Source organism: Apodemus sylvaticus, chromosome 20 (genome assembly GCF_947179515.1).
Source record: "Apodemus sylvaticus chromosome 20, mApoSyl1.1, whole genome shotgun sequence".
NCBI classification, from domain to species: domain Eukaryota; kingdom Metazoa; phylum Chordata; class Mammalia; order Rodentia; family Muridae; genus Apodemus; species Apodemus sylvaticus.
Window position 1 is genome coordinate 18,401,257 of NC_067491.1, and position 6,589 is coordinate 18,407,845.

The following is a 6,589-nucleotide window of genomic DNA, read 5'->3' on the forward strand; positions in this document are numbered from 1 at the left end:
AAGGGGATAACATTTGAAATGTAAATAAATAAAATATCCAATTAAAAAATAGCAAATGTATGCTGAAAATATTATGTCACCTGAGCTTTAAGCCCTAATAGATTTTCACTGCTATTAAAATAAAATCCACAGCCATACAAGACTGGGTCCCCAGCTGCCTGGGCATCCTCCTCCCCCCCTCCCCCTCTAAGCACCTCAGTGCTCCTTGCTACTTCTGAGACTTGTCAAGCACACTCTTCATTGAGAGCTTCCCTGCCTTCCCACTTCAGAACGCCCCTCTGGCACGTTTCAATGCCACATCTTCTTCCATGGCATTGCGCATTCGTCTGCCTGTTGTTTTATTTTCTGATTCCTTTCTTGAATTTGAATTCATGAAGGGGAAATTTTTCTTATTGTTCAGGAACATAATCTCCGTGTTCTGGGATATAGAAGGCACATAATAATTATTCCCTAAGCCAAACACTGAATAGCAAGCTGCCCAGGTAATCTAATTGTTAATAATAAATTATAAATTATTAATTACTTTCCTTATATGTGTGTAGCGGATTTTTAATCCAGCAATATGGCTTCTCTGTCAAAGGATCCAAAGACCTAGGTCGGTGTGATCTGTCTGAAATGCAGACAGACCACATACCTTTAGTTCTTCTGGAAGGACTACAGACACACCCTTAGTACAACACTTTAATCCCAAACAGTGAAAGTAAAGTTAGTTTGTAAAAGAAAGCAACCATGTTTGAAAGTGACATCGAATAGAGCAGCAGACACAGAGAAAGATTTGACAGAATGAGTCAGAGCCCAGCTCTCAGGAAAGCAGATGGGAGAGAGAGAGAAAGAGAGAGAAAGAGAGAGAGAGAGAGAGAGAGACAGAGAGACAGAGAGAGACAGAGAGAGACAGAGGAGAAAGACAGAGACAGAGACAAAGATAGAGACAGAGAGACAGAGAGAGACAGATGAGAAAGAGACAGAGACAAAGAGAGAGAGACAGAGGAGAAAGAGACAGAGACAAAGACAGAGAGACAGAGGAGAAAGAGAGAGACAGAAACAGAGACAGAGACAAAGACAGAGAGACAGAGAGACAGAGGAGAGAGAGACAGAGAGAAACAGAGACAAAGACAGAAAGACAGAGACAGAGGGGAGAGACAGAGAGAGAGAGAGAGAGAGAGAGAGAAAGAAAGAATGATAGAGACAGAGGGGGAGAGAGAGACAGAGAAAAGGAGAGAGAGAGAGAGAGAGAGAGAGAGAGAGAGAGAGAGAGAGAGAGAGAGAGAACACTGAGGCTAGAGCAATGGTTCATTAGTTAAAACGATTGCCAAAGACCTAAGTTAGCTTTCTAGTACCTGTATCAGGAGGCTTACAGGTACCTATAACTCCAGTTCCAGAAGGAAGCCTCCGGTAGCTTACCGTCACTTGAATAGATGGCTCTACAGACTTTATTTAATAATAACATATCAACAGTGGCTCATCGACTTTAAAATGCATTTATTCTATATCAATGCAAGATGTTTAACAGTTTGGAAAATTATGGAGGGGCTGGGGTTTCGAGTATGTGGAAAATCCTTATTTTCTGCTTAGTTTCTTTCTAAACCAATAACTATTGCTTACCATAAGTATATAACAGATCTTGGTTATTTGAAGGCATAAATCATTTTAATTTGATAGTATTGAGTTTGAGGTCTGGAGAGATGTTATGATATGAGATGACAGAACGAAATTTAATAGTCGGGGGAGAACCGCGTGTCAAAAGCATAAAAGGGGCAGTGCGCAAAAGAACCAATACCGAGAAGAAACGCTACTGGGATGCACACGAAGAACTGAATTTAAAATATTGCTTGTATCTGGCTAATATAACTCCGCAGACACTTACCGGAGCTGGATCGTCAGCCCCAAGGACCAGTCCAGTCGTAAGGGCCTAGCTCTTGTTCCTCGCTATCGTTGTTAGTTTTCAACCTCAGTAGAACCCACAATGTCCTGTTTCCCACAATGTCTTGCCACCCAAAAGAAAATTGTGGCATGTGTCTTTATACATGTAGCTTTTATACTCAGAGAAAACCAGGATCGAAGCCCTCATCCTAGAATGGAGGTCCGGGAGAACGTCTGGGTCTGTGCATGCTCATTCGGCAGCATTTACACAGTCCAGGATTCCTGCTTCTTTCTTGGCTCTCACCGAGCACTGGGTTCTGTTCTTCAGTATGATTTCTAGGTAGCATGGCATTTGAGAGAGATTTCTTCGAGTGCCTCTGTAAGAAGTTACTATCCAAGGAGCCGTGTATTTGTCCTATTTTCTACAGCCTTGTACTTAGCATTGACTGTGTATAAGATTCCCTTAAGGCTTTTTACGGAGCCAATGAAGATTTTAAAGGCCTGTGGCACAGTATTACTTGTATGCACGGTAAGGTACACGTTCCTCTTATGAGAGTTCATCTTCCCACCCCTCTGACGTTTCTAGAGGACTGTGGAATAGATCTATATATCCAGTGCTTCCTTTTGTGGTAAAATTTGAAATGATCACTTAAGACAATTTGATTTGATTTGAATACTGCTTATCCTTTCTTTAGCCCTTTTCCAGTTAAATCACTAAAACTGGTTTTAGTGCACTACGCTCTAAACCACTAAAACTGGTTTAGAGCATAGCAGCGATCTCCGCCCTGCCACCCTGCTCAAACCAGCTACAAGAGTTCTCACCTTACTAAACTTCTCCCTTTACAGCTCTTGGCAACGCCCCCTTCTCTCCTCGAGGCCTTTTTTTTTCCTCTCCTGCTTGCTTCCTGAATTCCACACTGTTGGGCTTCCTCTTAACTCCTTGTGAACCGTTTTGAGTCCAAAGTGTTTACTTCTCCTTTTTGGAATTTTGAATACTATTCTGAGGCAGGAAGCAGGCCAGCGTTCTGTTACCATTCTTCCTTCTTTGTCAGCAACTTTACCTGATCCTTTGCTTCTATGTATTATCCATATCACTTGGATATCATCAGTCATGAAGCGTTTCCTAAACCCTATATTTGTATTTTGAACAGCCCATTTTGGCACCTCTCTTAGGTCACCACAGGCATACACATTCATCAGTCTTGACCAGCCATCAATTTCTCCGGTATAGAGCAATGTATTACATCACTCCATCGCATTAAACGTGTGCTCTTTTATTTTATTTTATTGGATATTTTATTTATTTACATGTCAAATGTTATCCCCTTTCCAGGTTTCCCCTCCCAAAACCCCCTATCCCATCCTCCCTCCCCCTGCTTCTATGAGGGTCCTCACCCACATCCGCACCCACTCCCACCTCACCACCCTATCATTCCCTTACATTGGAGCATAGAGCCTTCACAGCACCAAGGGCCTCTCCTCCCAATTGATGCCAGACAAGGCCATCCTCTGCTACATATGCAGCTGGTGCCATGGGACCCTCCTGTGTACTCTTTGGTTGGTGATTTAGTTCCTGTGAGCTCTGGGGCATCAGGTTGGTTGATATTGTTGTTCTTCCTATAGGGTTGCAAACCCCTTCAGATCCTTCAGTCCTTTCTCTAACCCCTCCCTTTGGGACCCCACGCTGAGTCTGCAGTGCTAACTCTTTTTTAAAAATATTTTTATTTGTCAATTCTTGATTTAGAGCATAAACCATTGGTGTTCTGTCTAAGAAATTTTCCCCTGTGTCCATGTGTTTCAGGCTCTTCCCCACTTTCTTCTCTATAAGTTTCAGTATCTCTGTTTTTATGTGAAAGTCCTTGATCCACTTGGACTTGAGCTTTGTACAAGGAGATAAGAATGGGTGGATTTGCATTTTTCTACGTGCTGACCTCCCGTTGAACCAGAATCATTTGTTAAAAATGTTGGCTTTTTTCCACTGGATATTTTTTTAGCTCCTTTGTCAAATATCAAGTGACCATAGGTATGTGGGTTCATTTCTGTGTCTTCAATTATATTCCATTGATCTTCCTGCCTGTCTCTGTACCAATACCATACAGTTATGGGACCTCATAAAACTGCAAAGCTACTGTAAGGCAAAGGACACTGTCAATAGGACAAGACAGCAACCAACAGATTGGGAAAAGATCTTTACCAATGCTATATCTGATAGAGTACTAGTATCCAATATATACAAAGAACTGAAGAAGTTGGACTCTAGAGAATCGAATAACCCTATTTAAAAATGAGGTACAGAGCTAAAGAAAGAATTTTCAACTGAGGGATATCAAATGGCTGAGAAACACCTAAAGAAATGTTCAACATCCTTAGTTATTAGGGAAATGCAAATCAAAACATTCCTGAGATTCCACCTCATACCAGTCAGAATAGCTAAAATAAAAACTCAAGGGACAGCAGATGCTGGCGAGGATGTGGAGAAAGAGGAACTCTCCTCTATTGCTGGTGGGATGTCACTCTGGTACAACCGCTCGCAAATCAGTTTGGCGGTTCCTCAGAAAATTGGTCATAGTACTACCTAAGGACCCAGCTATACCACTCCTGGGTATAGACCCAGAAGATGCTCCAACATGTAATAAGGACACATGCTCCACTATGTTCATAGCAGCCTTATTTATAATAGCCAGAAACTGGGAAGAACATAGATATCCTTCAGCAGAGGAATGGATACAGAAAATGTGGTATATTTACACAATGGAGCACTATCCAGCTATTAAGAATGAAGAATTTATAAAATTCTTAGGCAAATGGATGGAACTAGAGAATGTCATCCTGAGTGAGGTGACCCAGTCACAAAGTAATACACGTGATATGCACTCACTGATAAGTGGATATTAGCCCAAAAGTCCTGAATACCCAAGATATAATTCATAGACCACATTAAGCTCAAGAAGAAGGAAGACCAACGTGTGGGTGATTCGGTTCTTCTGAGAAGGGGAACAAAATACTCACAGGAGCAAATATGTAGATAAAGTGTAGAGAAGAGACTTAAGAAAAAGCCATCCAGAGACTGTCCCACCTGGGGATTCACCCCATATACAGTCACCAAACTCTGACACTGTAAGACCCCCAAAAAACTGAGGGTGCCCCAGCACCCGGCGACATCCAAATCACTTGCGAGAAATGATCTCAATGCAATAGCATGAGGATTTCTTTATTCCAGAATTCTGGGTTCCACAGCCATACACCACGCAGGGGTAGAGGACTGAGGACCCCGTGCAACTGAAGTCAGGGGTATTTAAAGGGGAAAAATCACAAGACAAGGGTTGGAGGACACAATTCACAAGGCAAGCGGTGGAGGACAAAACATGATCGGAATGGGGAAGTACAGAATGAGGAAGTAAGGAAGGTTAGAGATTGTCTGGAGCAAACGTCCTTGGAGCAATGTATAGTTAAACATTGGAACTAGGACAGGGTGGGCTATCTTTCTCAAGCTGAAAACAGAAAAACAAGTTACTCTGTACTGGGCTAGTTGCTTAGAGGTCTAAAAACATTGAGTTGGGGGGGGGGTCTCTCAACACTATTGTGGATGCCAAGAAATGCTTGCTGAAAGGACCTTGATATGGCTGTCTCCTAAGAGGCCCCCCTAGAGCCTTACAAATACAGAGGCAGATGCTCACAGCCAACCATTGGACAGAGCACGATGGAGGAGTTAGAGAGTTAGAGAAAAGTCTATAGGATCTGAAGGGGGTTGCAACTTCATAGGAAGAACAACAATATCAACCAACCAGACTCCTCAGAGCTCCCAGGGGCTAAGTCATCAACCAAGGGGTACACATGGCTCCAGCTGCATATGTATCAGAGGATTGCCTTGTCAGGCATCAATGGGAGGAGAGGTCCTTGGTCCTATGAAGGGTTGATAGATGCCCCATTGTAAGGGCATTGAGGGCAGGGAGGTAGATAAGAGTGGGGTGGGTGGAGGAACATCCTCATAGAAACAGGGGGAGGGAGATGGGATAGGGGCTATCCGGGAAGGGGAGGAGACTGGGAAAGGGGATAACATTTGAAATGTAAATAAAGGATATATCCAATAAAAAAAACAAAAATATTTTAAATTTAAATTTAATTTATTATTAAAATATTATTTTATATGTGTTGTATGATTATATATGCATATTGTGCATATGAGTTTACTCATCTCTGTTATGTGCCCAGGCCAGAAGAGGGCATCTCCACCTCTCTTTGTCTATCCCCTCAGAGTGAGGGTCTCTTCCTCTAAACCCAGGACTCACATTTTTCTTTTCTGGAAGCCAGCATGCTCCATTCTCAAATCCCCAGCCTCCTGTGACCTGGGGTTGATGAGGAAGCAGCAGGATACCGATGTCCCACCATGCCTGAGCATTCTACAGGCTACATGCTTTTATCTGTTGTTTATCATTGTATCGACCAAAATCCACTGCAAAAGGAAGCCTTTCTGATGAGGGGCGAGAGCTGCGTCAGTTTCTGGGAATGGAAACAGCAACCTCTGGAAGTAGGAGGTTGGGGGAACCCTCCAGAATGCACCAGAGACCTGGGAGGTAAGAGACTCTCAGGACTCAGTGGGAGGGACCTTAGAGGAAAAGCCTGACAGAAGGAAGAGGGAACTTGTAGAGCCCACATCTAACAGGAAGTCAGGGCATCAAGTGAGGGAGGGGGTTGCCATCCCACAGTCACAACTCTGACCCATAATGGT